The sequence below is a fragment of the Leuresthes tenuis genome, unplaced genomic scaffold (genome assembly GCF_036924035.1).
Source record: "Leuresthes tenuis unplaced genomic scaffold, fLeuTen1.0.hap1 SCAF_6, whole genome shotgun sequence".
NCBI lineage: Eukaryota > Metazoa > Chordata > Actinopteri > Atheriniformes > Atherinopsidae > Leuresthes > Leuresthes tenuis.
In genome coordinates this window covers 35852494-35870031 of record NW_027325360.1, presented here as the reverse complement: position 1 = coordinate 35870031, position 17538 = coordinate 35852494, and the positions used below count along the sequence as shown (strand labels likewise).

The 17538-nt window shown below is 40.1% G+C and overlaps 1 protein-coding gene across 1 annotated transcript in view; it reads right to left on the bottom strand.

Moving 5' to 3' along the window:
- pdzd2 (PDZ domain containing 2) overlaps positions 1-10871 on the bottom strand; it is a 58326-nt gene extending 47455 nt beyond the window's left edge. Inside the window, exon 1 of the mRNA XM_072388601.1 lies at positions 10525-10871. The gene's annotated coding sequence lies outside the window, so the exon portion shown is untranslated. The remainder of the gene's footprint in view (positions 1-10524) is intronic.
- Between the last annotated feature and the right edge of the window lie 6667 nt (positions 10872-17538).

The window sequence follows — 17538 nt, the reverse complement described above, 5'->3', positions numbered from 1 at the left end:
ATGCACCAGTTTTTCTGCATAATACTTGAACAAGCTACTCCTGATTTTAGTGATGTCACACAGGTGAGAGAAAGTTGCTCGCAAGGCTTGTTTGATATGAAAATTATAAGACAAGTCCTGATCAAAAATTACTCCAAGAGTAGTAGAACTGCTTGGTAAAGGAATTCCAATGAGAGGAATATTGTGGTGAGACAGTTAATCTTTTGCCAATAATAAGCTTACTGAGCATCTGCAGCTTTGTCTGACCACACTTAACAGATTAAATTAGGAGGAGCTGCAGTGTAATGTGATGGACTTAAAAAAAAATAAAATTAAAATAAAAAAAAAAGATCTGAGAAGGCGTGTACATTTTGGCATGTGATTCCTGATAACCTCATACCATTCCATAAACAGTTTTTTTTCTAATAAATACTGACTGCCTAAGGATGCCATGATACCAGGTACAGTCTAGGTCTTCCCTTGTTACAGATGGGGAATGTTAGATCACTAGCAAACAAAATGGATGAGCTTGGAACACTCAGGAGGACACAGAAAGAATATTGAGAATGCAGTATTGTGTGTTTCACAGACATGGCTGCAGGAGCATATTATGGACTCAAATGCATCTCTCCTCAGGTTTAAGACACTGAGTTGAAAGAGACATCAGGAGAAAGAAAAAGTGGAGGTATTGCAGTGTCTGTTACCCAGTGACAAGCCATCACACTGAATAAAACAGGTTGAAAGTCCCACATGACACATCAAATCTAGTTTCTACTCAATCACTAGATGGCAGACATGTATCATTTGAATCATACGATGGTGAGGATACAAGATGGCAACTGTGACCATGTGCTCAGTAATTCATGTGTTAGCCAGAGAAGCTAAAACAATATGTATGTGTAACCTATGTGTTAACTGGAGATCTCTAGTCTCTTTGTCTGTGGACATTCTACAGCTACATCATGATAGAGAGCATGCAGAGCGGGATGCTCAAATCCCTGTTTGGGTGTCTGATTCTGGTTAGCAAATATTTCAAATGTTCGTGTGTGACTTAATCAGGTGATTATATTTATTGCCTTAAATTTTGGGTCACACTCAACATTTTCCCATTTTACAGTATCCCTTTATCTCAACCATTTTTAAACTGTTGCCTTTTGAAATATTGTTGTCAAAAAGGGTTTCTTCAAAAGATCCCCAGCACTTAAAAGGTTAACAACAGATGGACATATCACTGTGAAGGAGAGGATCTGTACCCAGGACATTGAACTGCTAGCTGCGAGTTTACATCCATAATATCTAGCAAGAGAGTTCACCAACGTTATTCTGGTAGAGTTTTTTTATATTACCCACAGCTGCGGCAGACAGTCTGTGATATCATCAGCTCAGTCATTGCCAGGCTACAAACATAACATCCCACCGCATCAACAAAGTTGAAAAAGAAAACAACAGTGCAAGGAGGAGTATGGGAAAAATGGAAACAAAGCTCTCTAATATGAGAGACGTATGGTCAAAAAAAGATCATAGGCTTTAAGATGAAAGAGGATAAGACGGACGGAAGCATATATGGAGCCAATGAGCTGAACGTGTTTTTCAATAGGTTCAGCTTAGATCAAGAATCAGCATGTTCCTCACCTGCCTCCAGCTACACAGACCTCACACCCTACTTGTGCCCATGTCCTCCCTGTCAAACCTACACAATGTCACCTTGCACCTACTAGATCTCATGGATCTAAACCGAGCCTCACCAACATCTCACCCTATATCAGGACTCAAGAGACCTCCTCTGCATCCCCCTACTGCTTATGTGTGTCCAATAGTCGGATGAAGAGGGAGCTGGAGAGACACAACCAGAACAAAGCTGCATGGACAGCTGGTGTCAGCCCCAGGGTCCTGAATACCTGTGCAGAACAAGTATATGGGATTCTACAGCACCTCTTCAACCTTAGCTTCATTCAGGAAAAAGTTCCAGTTCTGTGAAAGACATCTTGCCTTGTTTCAGTACCTAAACACTGCCCTCAGTGACTATAGACTAGTTGCCCGAACATCCCATTTCATGAAAGTCCCGGAGACACCGTTATTGGCTCACCTAAACGAGCAAGAGAAACCTTTCAGGACCCGCTACAATTTGAATTTGTTAATAATCCTGGGGCTGGTGTTGAAGATGCCATCATCGACCTGCTTCAGCAAGCTCACTCTCATTTGGACAAAGCAGACAGCACAGTTTCTCCAGTGCTTTTAATATAATTCAACCTGCACTGCTATGTAAGAAGCTGCAGCAAATACAAGTGGATACCTCCACAACCACCTTGATTACTGTAAGACTTAAGGGTTCTGTGTCTGAGAAGGTAGTAAGTTGTACCACATGGGACTGGACTCTCACTCTTTCTCTTCCTTCTGTCACCTAATTTTAAACACAACAATTAATTAAACAAAAGGGATGACTGTGGATTTTAGATGGACAAGGAGTAAACCAAACACTCAGTACAACTCAGAGTCCTGTCATCTCCACATATACTTAGATGATTCTGAAGTTGAAGTTGACACAATTTTCACTGCCTGGCCACAGCCACACCCTTCAGACTTTGGAAAAGATTCTCCTAACTTTTACCCCCCCATGGCTCAAGGGTAACGTGAGCAAGTTTGAAACCATACCATTAAATCTGTAGGAGAAATTCGATCGTATGTGAGGTGTGGAAAAAGGCAAAACAGCACCAATTTTCATCTTCCACTCAAAATGACCGACTTCCTGTGGACCTGACACCATGACATTCCTGGGCTTTTTTGTGCGGCTGGGAATGACAAAGGCGTGTACCGAATTTCGTCTGCCTACGCAAACCTAAGCCTGAAGGCACGGATATTTAGAAAATTTGAGGCATTTTGACACAACTCCAATAAAACGTAATGGCACACGGGAAACCATCGACAAATGTGAACAAAACGCAAAGAAAATAATAACACCTTGAAGAACAATAGGACCTTCACTGCTTGCAGCTCGGGCCATAAAAAGTGACTTGACGCAAAATCTTTTAAGGCAGTGGAAGCAATTTAACCAATGCCCCTACCAGACAAAAGATTAATTTTATTTAACTGAGGTAATAACTTTAATATTCCACCTGTGCTAAATAAAGAGGTGACCAGAGCGGGCTGCTACCAAGAATGAGTAATAGTCAAGTCAAACAATTCAAAGTGCTTTACATAAAGTAAAAGCATTGCAGCAGGGAGTGGAAGAAGCATTAAAAATACATAAAAGAATATAAAGAAAAACAAATAAAATAATAATTCAAATGAATCAAAATTATTAAAAACAAGCAACAGTCGTGATAAGATAAGATACCGTGCAGATTTCATGCATAGACACATGAGAAAAGAAATGTTTTTAACCTGGATTTAAAAATGTCTACATTTGGTGACAGTTTATTCTCCACTGGGAGTTTGTTCCACTTGTTTGCAGCATAACAGCTAAATGCTGTTTATTCTGGACTCTGGACTGGACCAGCTGACCTGAGTCCTTGGATCTAAGAGCTCTGCTGGGTTTATGTTCTCTGAACTTATCACAGATGTATTTTTGGCCTAAACCATTCTGGGATTTGTAAACCATCAGTAGGCTTTTAAAATCTATTCTGTGACTGACTGGAAGCCAGTGTAAAGATTTTAAAACTGGTGTGATGTGTTCAGATCTCTTAGTCCTGGTTTAAACTCTAGCAGCAGCGTTCTGGATGAGCTGCAGCTGTTTAATGCTCTTTTTGGGAAGTCCAGTTACAGTAATTGAGTCTACTGGAGATGAATGCATGGATGAGTTTCTCCTGGTCTTTTTGGGAGAGAAAACTTTAATTCTGTTGATGTTTCTGAGTTGGTAAAAAGCCAGCTTGGTGCCAGCTTTGATGTGGCTGCTGAAAGTCAGATCTGAGTCTATCAACACTCCAAGGTCACGAACTTGGTCAGTGATTGTAAGGGCCCAAGTCTCAAGATATTTACCAAAGCTGACCCTCTTCTCTTTGCTACCAAACAGAATGATCTCAGTTTTGTCTTCATTTAATTGTAGAAAATTCTCTCTCATCCAGGAGTTTATTTCCTGCAGACACTGACACAGTACGTCTGCTGGGCTGCAGTCGCCTGGTGACAGAGACACATAAAGTTGTGTATCGTCTGCATAACTGTGATAATAGATGCTGCTTCAGTGCTGTGATGACGTCGGAAGCCTGATTGAAAGTTATCAAGACTTCAACTTTCATTCAGAAAGTCGTTGAGCTGGTTAAATACAACTTTCTCAATAATCTTGGATATAAAAGAGAGGTTAGAGACAGGTCTGTAGTTGTTCATCACAGAGAAGTCTGGAGTTCTCTTCTTTAGGAGTGGCTTAATGGCAGCTGTCTTTAGTGACCTGGGAAAAATGCCTGATGCCAGTGAGCTGTTAACTATTTGTGGGAGATCACTTTCTTCTGAAGTAAAAACTGTTTTTAAAAAGTCAGATGGTATTATGTCCAGAGTGCAAGTTGTTGATTTCAGATGCCAAACTGTTTCCTCTCGGATTTTTAAATCAACATTATTACATTTTGACATAACAGAGTTATTTCTAGGTTTTAGACACAGATTAGTTTTTTCTTAGTAAAACCTCTTAGTGGAAGACAGCCCTGTCTGCATAGTTACCACTTAGCTCAGCACTACTTGTTTCTCCCATTTTCTTTGAGAAAACTAAATTATTTAACTTGTCATTTTGGGGAGCCAGCAGATATATCCCCACACCACATGTAAGTCATAAGAAATGTTTCATATCGGTTGAAATCAGGCGATTCCGAGTGAGTTGTAGGAAAATTGATCTATAAGTAAGTACATCTCTGTGACGCACACATTCTCACAATAAACCAGGTTGACCGTGTTTCTGATGGAAGAAAGCCCTGAGTTGCTTGTGTTTTTGATTGCTAGACATGCAAAAAAAAAAGAAAAAAAAAGGTGAAAATGGGGCCAGTCCAGATAAAAAATGACTGGATAACTGGAATTTTTTCCCCTGTCCAATCCTGAACTTAAGGATGAAATCTTTTCATACACATAAGGGCCTTTACATTGTTGAGGAACTGAAAGAAAGCACTCATCTGTTGAAACATCAGTTAAATGACAATAGTATTAATATGTTATTTCCAGTAATGACCTAAATCTCTCTAAATGGAGCCCTTCCCCCCATGCAGATAATCTCTGGCCAACTGCTCTGCACTTGTAGAGACCCGCAGACTGTGCTGAAATACATTTTAAAGCATCACTTGTCCATGTTTGTCCACAGGATTCTCTCCAAATTAGTGACAGTGTTATCTATTTCAAAAAGCATTGTTGTCATTGTTGTGTTACAAAAATGTTTTAAATCATTTTTGATTAATTCTTGAATTGTGTGCAGAAGAACAGGACAGGAAAGGTTTCCAGATTCAAGTTTCTCAGACCAAGTGTATTTATCAGCAGAAGGTGCAGATGTTTTCATTTAAGGTATGTAGGCTGCATATTCAACCAATAAAACATTATACCTATGTACAATATGCTAAAACCTTGTTGTATACTCTACAAAAATATGAAGAATATTTTTTTTAAATCACATTAAAATACTAACAACAGCAACAAAGATTTTAAGATGTTTTTCATTTAACTTTGAACTTGTATTCATCTAAAACTTATGTAGCACTTATGTAGCAATATAGACTAGCATAATCAACTAACCACAGTGAAGAGCATTCCACAGTTTATAAATGAAAACAGTCACAAGATGAAGATTCAACAGTTAAGATATGAGAAAATTTAAATTGGTTGATATCCTTGTCACCTGGATAAACAACAGTCAAATGTTCAGTTTTCAAACCCAAAGGAAAAGTACCTTTTAAAAAGTTGAAAATATGAGCAACTCAGACATATGAAGTACACTGCAGCTCCCCTAACTTCAGTCAACTTCAAAGCCAAATCTACTTGAGCTGTGCGTACTATGAAAGCAAATTCAAATTTATTGTGTTACTGTTGGGTGAAATACAACAACAAGGATTAGTTTATTCTTTGTTTCACAGTGCAGGCTGACCTAGATGCTTTACCCCCCCCCCCCCCCCCCCCCCCCCCCCCCCACAGCCTGCTCTTCTCCAAGTGCCATATGGCCAAAGATTAGAAAAAGCCTCATTTCAGTCCATTCAGGATGTTAAATTGTAAAGACTGTAGAAGGAAGTAACACTTCTGTGCTCCACTACAATCTTAGCCCAAAGCTGATGGCACTGACTTTCAAAAGCATGTTTTGGACCAAACTCTACCATAATACACTATCTGTCCAAAAAAAACTCACCACCTGGACTAAACTAAGCAAATAGGTTACAGCTTCCCGTTGGATAATTACTGCATAGATGATTATGTTTCAAGAAATTATTCAACCCTAACTGATGCAGTGAGCAGCTTCTCATTTCTTAAAACATTAGGCTCAAATTGTGTAAGAGTGGTTCACGGAGCACAGGACATTTTCACACCACAGAGTCCAGACGTTAACCCCACTGAGAATCTTTGGGATGTGCTGGAGAAGACTTTGCGCAGCATTCTGACTCTCCCATCATCACTACAAGATCTATGCAAAAATTTAACCCAACAGCTTGCCTTAACCCACATAGCCCATTTCAGTTACGTACCACCTCCCTCGTCTGATCAGGGATGTATTAGTATCAGATATCAGATAGCATCCATGCCACCTCACACGTCATTGATCAGTCCCAGCTTGACAAGCATATATGAAAAGGCCCTAATCTTCAATCTGGAATTTCCTGAGTGTTTGTGAATACATAAAAGTAAATTGAAGAAAAAACATGCTGCCATTTACATGAGATTTTGACAAATTTTGTGCATCTGAAAATTAAAAACCTGTTTCTTGTTTTCAGTAATGTTAAGGTTTCCAAGGACGATGAACCCCACTGATTTTAAGGAATCTTTATTGGTTGATATAGGATCAACCAATACCTACCTTACATTGCATTACGCAACCTGGTAGAGATGCACCACTACAGTACTATTACACCAGGTTGAGAATCATGATTTTAGACCTGATCCATAAGTAGTGTATTTAAACTCCAACATGAAGCCAACAAACAGAAATACATTACAACAAAAACTGAGCCCAACATGGATTAAAGGACAATCAGACTTAATCCAAACAGACTCAACAATAGTGGACTTGGTCAGGCCTGCAGATTAGGAGAACGGAAGAAGGGAGTTTGGGTTTTGCGTGTCAGCTTAGCAAATCCTGCCATTCTCTCCAGTCCATGAGGGTCTATAGAGTCTCCTTGTGGCCAACTTCGTGCAACAGAAATATGTGTGAAAGACCAGACAAGATGAGGAGCCGAGAAACAACATGGACACTTTTTTTAAGGAGAGACTTTGCAGAAGAATCTGAGTTCTCAACCAGTTTAAAACGTATTGTAGACTAATTATATGCCAATGCATGAAAAATGTTGTATAAGACTACGTACTACTGGATAGTGTAGTGGTAAGATTGCCACCTTTCATGTAGGCGCCCTAAGTGCATGAAAGGTACTACCTCCAGTATGGGTCCTTAGGCAAGAACCCCTTACGCTACCTGCCTGCCTGTAAGTCGCTTTGGATAAAAGCATCTGCTAAATGCACAAACATGACATAACATAACGTACACACCTCACTGGCACCGCTGTAAGTAACCTGGGGAGAGAACAGGGGGTAAAATTTGATGCAACATCTTGAATGCTACATAGTTATCAAGCTCCACCCTGCAGTTAAAGAAGGCAGAAAACAGGTTGTTTCTGTAAAGAAAAAAAGTTAATTCAGTAAGTGTAAGCTCCTGAGTAGTGAGGGGCTTAAAATCTGACTGTAAGTAGCTCTCAAGAGTGAGTTGTATTGTTGAGTGAAGGTTTCATGATTACCCTACATGATTTGGAGTCTACGAGAGGTTCAAACAGGAGATTGTCAAGAGGCTGAAATGGGCTAACAGGAGGAACGGCAGAAGCCAGGGAGAAAGAAGAAATGGTGATGGGAGGACGTAGTGTTGTCTCAGCTTCCATGAGACTATTTGACATCATCATGCAGCATCATTGTGGCAGTGGAACAGGACAACAGGAGAGCTGGCTGAGAGCACTTAGCTGTTTGCAGGGTTAGAAAAGTTATTAATGTTTCAGTGGAATGGACAGTAGGAGACATTAGAAGAGTAGGTAGAGGGCCGGACTGGAGGAGGATCACCACTAGAGAACTGGTGGTGCTTGCTAAGTCTTGAGCAGGGGTCGGCAACCCGCGGCTCCGGAGCCGCATGTGTCTCTTTCATCCCTCTGCTCCCTGTGGCTTTGGAAAACAAATTTGTTTTATTTGTTCGTTTTTTAAAAATGTCATTTTTATTTTTGAAGATTACGGTGATCTAATAACATTAAAATAAAACGTATTTCAAATTTTGTTGCTCAAAATATCCGTCACACCCGCCGGCACGCGAGTTATTGAGGTTTTCTCCCTTAGAAGCAGCAGTCTCATAGTGTCAAACCCACTCCAGTCAATAACTCCATATCAAAAGACTAAGTCAAAATCTAACATTAGTTTGACTGAACTGTGTGTGTAACCGCGCTCGGTGTGTGTGAGGTGAGGCCAATCCATTCCATTGAGCTGCAGCCTCTCTGGGAAGCAACAAGTGGAAATGTGGCATTAGGGCTGTCGCTTTTTCTAATTTTGGAAACAAACACATTAACCTTTGAATGTATGCGATGAGTTAATGATTAACGTTCTAAGAGTCAGACATGCACTTGAACTGAGCATTTATAATCATTGGAATTTAATTCAATGAATGGCAGCTCTTCCTTTACAACATGACTGGATGTACTGAATTTTATGCTCATCTCAGTCTCTTCTGCAGACTGATTAATTGATTCAGACCCACTACAGTATATCAGTGTTTCCGAGTCAAAGTCAGTGCTTGAGTCTAGCTATTCCTGCAAACGCTGAGCAACACTGATATCAGTAAATAAAATACACAGAGTTATTTTCTTCTTTACTATATAAACCGTGTGACTATTTCATATGGGAAGATTCGATTTTTGCCTCCTGATCCCACATCTTCTCCTCATCAAAATCGTGTGTTACAGATCTGAATTCAGGTTTCTTTTGACATATAGTTCAAAGAAGCCAAATGAGAATGAAGCTTTTTATTGAGCAGACAGGTAGATGACAACCTGCCGCCACCCATTGTGGTTATGAGGCAGGCTCTTCTTTCTCATTCCCTCCTGATGGCTCCTAAGATAGATGATAACGTTAAGGTCTGGCAGTGTATCTTAAAAAAAAGTTTAAAGCTTGTTAGCATGAAAGCCCATTTAGAGCACAGATACTTTCAAATTTGAAGGGTGCTACAGTCAGATGAAAGTAAGTATCTCTACATCATTTTAAATAAAAATTATGTTTATATTTTATGAATTGGATAAATTAAATCATAGAACACTGTATATGGTGTTATAGTTTAATCTTAATCACTGAGGAACAATTTTATTGTTCATATGATTAAATAGTTAATGGACTGTACTTGTATTGAGCTTTTCTAGTCTAGTTGACTATCATAGCGCTTTCACACTACATGCCACATTCACTCACAGATCGCACAGCACGTCTTAGTCCATATAGGCTACACAGTGCTTTCTTCTACAGTCACACACGTTCATACAGTGATGGACACATCAGTAGGAAACATGGGTTCAGTCTCTTGCTCAAGGACACTTCGACATGTGGTCCCAGGAAGCTGGGAGTCAAACCACCAACCTTCTGAATGGTAGGCGACTGCTCTTCCTCCTATACACACGCAATGTTTACATATATACATATAGATTAATGCCAATTCTAGCTTGTAGGTTTTTTTACTTTGGATTTTTCTCTTGATACCAATAAGTTTGTATCAGCGCACACACACACACACACACACACACACTTTATGGCTTCTATAAAAGGTTATGTGTGGCTGCAGAGTGTGGGAATGATCAGTGAAGTCTGTGTGTGTTAAAACAATCCAATTACCTTAAAGAATATGAGAACAAAACTGAAAGGAGTAGCAGAGTGCATAGATCTTCTAATGACTGATGCAAAAGCTCACCAAGCCAGAGTGTTTTAAACCAGACACAAAGTAAGAAATACAAAGAACTCATTTTTCCTAAAGAGTTCACTTCTGTCTCAGAACAACACAATACATTCATATTGTAAGGATCGCCTTCTTTCTTTCATATCTCAGCAAGTCTCTCACAAAAGCGTCATTGGTTATTATTGGGTTTACTTTTGGTTGAGGTTTAATCAAAAGAATAACGTCTATACCTGCTGAGGTGGGTCAAACAGGCTGTTCCTCTGCTGAGGGTCCATGCAGCTGAAGGTAGCACAATACACTCAGGAGCTTTTTCACTTGCAGCGTGTGACTTTGTTGACGTGAGCCCTTCTGAGCCACGAGGAAAACAGTACACGTTTAACGGACCCTGAGAGGAAAACTGGCACATCCCCATATTCCAATAAGAGATCAGAAAATCTCCCATAGTTTAATTAAAATAAAGAAAACTGTACCTTTGGGCTACATCATGCGGTCCGACGACGCCCAATTCCACTTCAGAAACATTCCATTTTCTAGTTGTTTTTTTTCTATAATGCTCTGAAGTTCCCCACAAACCACGAATCCACTCTTTATGAAAGTATTAGTAAAACGTGTACAAGAATAAAGTGGCGCAAAGCTACATGTAGGCGCTGCTTGGAAAAGTGGCTTTTAGAGGTCTACTTTAAAATTAATTGAAAGGAACGACAGATTACTAACACTATACGGACATTCGGCGTTCGTCTTCCTCAGCTGGTCTGAATTGTTTCACGATATTAAGGTCTTATTCGGCTGCACCGGTCTCCAAAGCGGAGGGCGGAGTCACAATGTCTGGATCTGAAATACGGCTTTGGTTCCCTGAACTCCCCCTGACAGGCACTGCTTCCTCTCCTAACAGGGGCCAATGGTACGCCGTTGTTGCTGTAGTGGTTTAGTCGATCTCTCGGCCAGTTTGCAACTTGCATTTTGGCGATTAATATGATTTTCCAGTAGCAGATGCCGCTTTATTTTGGTTGGACATTTTTGTCCAAGTCTTGACTTGACAAGAGACACACATCCTAACCAAACGTTAGGGCAGGACTAGTTAACATGAAGATGATCTGGTCCTGTATGTCCTTCAGTTTGACTGCAAAGCAGCTTCATCTGGCTTGTTAGGGCAGGACTAGTTAACATAAAGATGATCTGGTCCTGTATGTCCTTCAGTTTGACTGCAAAGCAGCTTCATCTGGCTTGTTAGGGCAGGACTAGTTAACATAAAGATGATCTGGTCCTGTATGTCCTTCAGTTTGACTGCAAAGCAGCTTCATCTGGCTTGTTAGGGCAGGACTAGTTAACATGAAGATGATCTGGTCCTGTATGTCCTTCAGTTTGACTGCAAAGCAGCTTCATCTGGCTTGTTAGGGCAGGACTAGTTAACATGAAGATGATCTGGTCCTGTATGTCCTTCAGTTTGACTGCAAAGCAGCTTCATCTGGCTTGTTAGGGCAGGACTAGTTAACATGAAGATGATCTGGTCCTGTATGTCCTTCAGTTTGACTGCAAAGCAGCTTCATCTGGCTTGTTAGGGCAGGACTAGTTAACATGAAGATGATCTGGTCCTGTATGTCCTTCAGTTTGACTGCAAAGCAGCTTCATCTGGCTTGTTAGGGCAGGACTAGTTAACATGAAGATGATCTGGTCCTGTATGTCCTTCAGTTTGACTGCAAAGCAGCTTCATCTGGCTTGTTAGGGCAGGACTAGTTAACATGAAGATGATCTGGTCCTGTATGTCCTTCAGTTTGACTGCAAAGCAGCTTCATCTGGCTTGTTAGGGCAGGACTAGTTAACATGAAGATGATCTGGTCCTGTATGTCCTTCAGTTTGACTGCAAAGCAGCTTCATCTGGCTTGTTAGGGCAGGACTAGTTAACATGAAGATGATCTGGTCCTGTATGTCCTTCAGTTTGACTGCAAAGCAGCTTCATCTGGCTTGTTAGGGCAGGACTAGTTAACATGAAGATGATCTGGTCCTGTATGTCCTTCAGTTTGACTGCAAAGCAGCTTCATCTGGCTTGTTAGGGCAGGACTAGTTAACATGAAGATGATCTGGTCCTGTATGTCCTTCAGTTTGACTGCAAAGCAGCTTCATCTGGCTTGTTAGGGCAGGACTAGTTAACATAAAGATGATCTGGTCCTGTATGTCCTTCAGTTTGACTGCAAAGCAGCTTCATCTGGCTTGTTAGGGCAGGACTAGTTAACATAAAGATGATCTGGTCCTGTATGTCCTTCAGTTTGATTGCGAAGCAGCTTCATCTGGCTTGTTAGGGCAGGACTAGTTAACATAAAGATGATCTGGTCCTGTATGTCCTTCAGTTTGACTGCAAAGCAGCTTCATCTGGCTTGTTAGGGCAGGACTAGTTAACATAAAGATGATCTGGTCCTGTATGTCCTTCAGTTTGACTGCAAAGCAGCTTCATCTGGCTTGTTAGGGCAGGACTAGTTAACATGAAGATGATCTGGTCCTGTATGTCCTTCAGTTTGACTGCAAAGCAGCTTCATCTGGCTTGTTAGGGCAGGACTAGTTAACATAAAGATGATCTGGTTCTGTATGTCCTTCAGTTTGACTGCAAAGCAGCTTCATCTGGCTTGTTAGGGCAGGACTAGTTAACATAAAGATGATCTGGTCCTGTATGTCCTTCAGTTTGATTGCGAAGCAGCTTCATCTGGCTTGTTAGGGCAGGACTAGTTAACATAAAGATGATCTGGTCCTGTATGTCCTTCAGTTTGATTGCGAAGCAGCTTCATCTGGCTTGTTAGGGCAGGACTAGTTAACATAAAGATGATCTGGTCCTGTATGTCCTTCAGTTTGATTGCGAAGCAGCTTCATCTGGCTTGCTGATGGCGAAGCTGACTGTTTGATTTATACGAACCTTTTTCAAATCAAGATATGATTCATTCTTTGATTCTCCATATTGGACTAAAATCATTGTTGAAAATTATTTAGACCATAAGTGCATACCATTACAAATACGACGGTTTGTACAATAAGTGGCATCCCAGATAGCAAAAGTCGATTTAGGTCGGTGTCTAAGCGTTTTCTTTATTTCTCGCTTTTTTTTAAACAAGTGGTTAAAAATCTCTGACATACTATGATGTTTTAATTTTGATGATTTAAATGCCAGCGTTTAACAGCCACAGTGTGCTCTGCACTGCTGTGCATGCACTTATTTAATGTGAGGGTGGAGGCCTTATACATAGTAAATTAACCATCACACACTGTCAAGATTGGAGGGTTCTCCTAAAGGGAATCTTCCCCATTTTAGACACCTGCCAGTTCACTGTTCCATCAGTATACCACTGTTTGCCTGGCTGTTGCAAAGAAAAAAGGTAAACTGAGAAATTCCAGATACTTTTGAAGTATTTTTTTTTGCCATTTTTTAAGAGATCTTGTATTAGGGAAGTAATACAGATATATTTAATCGGAGTGTGAAACTGATCGAGACTCTCCTTCTTTATGCTGGGTGCAGTTTAGGTTTTAAAAAATACTTGCTGACTTGGTGACCCCATATCTTTCACTTTTCTGAGCCTTAGTCAAGCCAAAAAGCATACTGGTGGCATAGTGCTGCAGTGTCAAATGCTGCCAGCAGCACCAATAGGATGTGTCACAATCTGACCACACGGATCGTGTTTCTTATTGTCACTTTTTAATTGATATTTATTTTAAAAAACACCTACACCACTGTCAGGCTACCATATATCAGTTATTTTCTGACTTGAAAGCATCTATACTTACTGTAATATTCCTACATTTTGTAATTTATACCTCACTTGTCATGGGCCTGTGTAAGTGGGCGACCAGTTTATGTCAGCCTAGTTGTACCATCTAGTGGGATTTGATATGAACCTCAACTATAAAAAGCATAATTACTTTCACATTGTAGATGATTTGTATTGTACGATAAAATGTTTACCATAAGGTTTTCAGCCACATTGAGAAAGTAGTTTAAACTTCTGTGTGGATACACAACTTGGTTACTGACTTGATTGGATTTATTGACAGACCATGGATCGTAAAACTACTGTCATGCCTCAATATTTAATCTATCCTTCTCATACCTTCTAAAAATCTGTAGAAGAAGAGCTGATATAGGGTGGGAGCCAGGATGTAATGTTATAATAGTAAATAACAGAAACTTTTCTGACATGCAGCAAACTGGACCAGTGTGTTCTGCCAATAAAAAGGTGAAGTAAACACTGTTCAGGATACTAATCTTGCAATGCTTTTTTGAGATAACGTGTATGACAACTTGATGGCAATATTCTTCGTTTTAGAATGAAACAGACATTTTCGTTTTAATCTTTGAAAGAATAACAGAGGCAACAAACAAAACAAGGTTGCCACTTTGCCCACACAAGTGTGCCAGTTCACGTGAAGAAGGCTTTGCAGTTTGGTACAATTGTCGTTGTCCTAATTATTTACTTCATTCGTATCTTGTCTTTTTCAGTAGCAGCCCAGGAGTTTTAATCAATACCATTGGTCTTCAGCGAAACGTGGCAGTGTTACAGTCAACCACAAGCCAAATAGTATTTCTCCCATATTCAATTCAATTCAATTTTATTTATATAGCGCCAAATCACAACAAACATCATTTCAAGGTACTTAAATAATATAGTGCAATTCAAGCCAATTGGGGTTTAATTCATTGCAATCATAATCCAATGAAATCCAATAAATTAATTTCAAAATATTCCAATTCATTCATGTAGAGCCAATTCAAAAACAATATCCTAGCTAAGGAAACCAACAGATTGCACCGAAATTTCTCTTCAGTCCAATCTCCCGTCCTGAGCGTGCCTGTGGCGACTGTGGAAAGGAACGACTCCCTTTTAACAGGAAGGAACCTCTGGCAGAACCAGACTCAGGAAGGGTGGCCATCCGCCTCGACCAGCTGGGGTTTGAGAAGACAGAAAAGAGGGAAAAGAGGGTGGAAATACACCATAACGCCATTCAAAGTATACTTGTTGGAACAGGGAAACACAAGTTAATAACCCCAATAATATCACATGTACATAATATCATTTGATAAATTAAACAGGGGAAAAAGAGAGCAAAGTGAGGAAAGGTGTGACAGATGAGGTCCCCCAGCAGTCTAAGCCTATAGCAGCTTAACTATGGGATGTTTCAGGATCACCTGAGCCATCCCTAACTATAAGCTTTATCAAACAGGAAAGTTTTAAGCCTAGTTTTAAAAGTGGAAAGGGTGTCTGCTTCCCGGACATTTACTGTTCCACAAGAGAGGGGCCTGATAACTTTTTAGAAACTCTGGGAATCACAAGTAAACCTGTAGTTTGGGAGCGAAGTGCTCTGTTAGGAAAATATCTTACAATGAGATCTTTAAGATAAGATGGAGCTCGGTCATTAAGAGCTTTATATGTGAGGAGAAGAATCTTAAATTCTATTCTGAATTTAACAGGAAGCCAATGAAGAGAAGCTAAAACTGGAGAAACATGATCTCTCCTGTTAGTTCTCATCAGAACTCTGGCTGCAGCATTTTGGATCAGCTGGAGGCTTTTCAGAGAATATGTGGGACAGCCCAATAATAAAGAATTACAGTAGTCCAATCTTGAAGTAACAAATGCATGAACTAGTTTCTCTGCATCACCCTGAGACAGGATGTTCCTGATTTTAGCAATATTACGAAGGTGAAAGAAGGCAATCCAAGAAACCAGTTTTATATGAGCATCAAATGATAAATTCTGATCAAAAATAACAAAGATTCCTCACTGTAGAACTAGAAGCAATGGAAATACCATCTAGAGTAACTATTTAACTAGACAATTTCTCCCTGAAGCGCTCAGGTCCAAAGAGAACAACTTCAGTACAAGGTCAAGGGTATGATTAAGGCAGTGAGTAGGTCTGTGAACACTTTGAGAAAATCCAATAGAGTCTAATATAGAATTAAAGTTAATATTTAGGCTGTCATTTTCAACATCTATATGAATATTAAAGCCACCCACTACAATGACTTTATCTGTACTCAGCACTAACTGTGATAAAAACTCTGAGAATTCAGACAGAAACTCAGAATAAGGGCCAGGTGGACGATACACAACAACAAACAGAAGAGGTTTTTGTGATTTCCACTTTGGGAAAAATTGAGAACCAGAGATTCAAAAGAGCTAAAACTAATCTTGTGTCTAGGACTGATTAGTAACCCTGATCTGAAGATAGAGACTTGGAAAGGAGAGATCTAATATTCAGCAAACCACATTTAATAGTTTGATGTTTTTGTTCAATTGTTTTAAAAATTTTTTGCACAAAAGGATTTGCTCCTTTTGTGTTTATTGATTGGGGGGTAGCATCAGTTAGGAAGCCGCAGAGAAGTGTGTAAGACTACAACTCTGCATCCTGGTCTCAACCCTGGGTTCTCATGTTTTTGGATGACTAATAAATTCATCCATATTTCTAGAAATGAGAGCCACTCCTTCCAAAGTGGGATGGATGCCGTCTCTCCTCATCAGACCAGGTTTTCTCCAGAAAGATTGCCAATTATCTATGTAGCCCACGTTGTTTGCTGGACACCATCTAGACAACCAGCGATTGAATGAGGACATGCGGCTAAACATGTCATCACTGGTCAGATTTGGCAGGGGTCCAGAGAAAACTACGGAGTCCTACATTGTTTTGGCAAAATTACACACCGATGCAACATTAATTTTAGTGACCTCCGATTGGCGTAACCGGGTGTCATTACCGCCGACGTGAATAACTATTTTAATGTATTTACGCTTATCCTCAGCCAGCAGTTTTAAATAGGATTCTATGTCGCCCGCTCTGGCCCCTGGAATGCATTTGACTATGGTTGCTGGTGTTGCATCCAATTCAGATAACCTCGCCTCCAAAACGACAAAAATACTACAGTTGTTACATGTACCATTATCACTAGAGGAGGCAGAGGAGAACTAAACATATGACACATGGATCAGGTGAAAGCAGGAGATGGAGGAAGAGAACTGGTAGCCATGCTAAGCTACTGAACCAGACACACCGCTAAAAAGTGAAAAATAAAGACTAAAGATCTGTTAGAGTGAGAGTTGGAATATAACAAGTATGCGATAAAGTTAACTGTGCAAAATGTGTAAATTATAGGGAGAAATAAGGTGAGTTTTTAGTAGTCCAAGAGGAGCAAGAAATTCCACAGAACACAAACAAGGTAACAGGAAGTGATACAATACATCTTACCGCAAAGCAAAGCCGCAAAGCACTCTCAGTATCCACTCATCAACAGAAGATGCCCATATTCTACCAGTGAACAAACCTCTTGCTCCATCCCATCAGCGGTGTATTATCACTCCCTCCACAGCCGATGAATTTACTGCTGCTTTCAATGACTCACGTTTTTTTCCCTTGAATGGCTTGGCTTCCCCTATCTGTCCTGATCATTTTCTCTCCTCCTTTCACTCCACCTGTACTGCGATTCTGGACTCTATTGCTCCATTTAGGCAAAAATC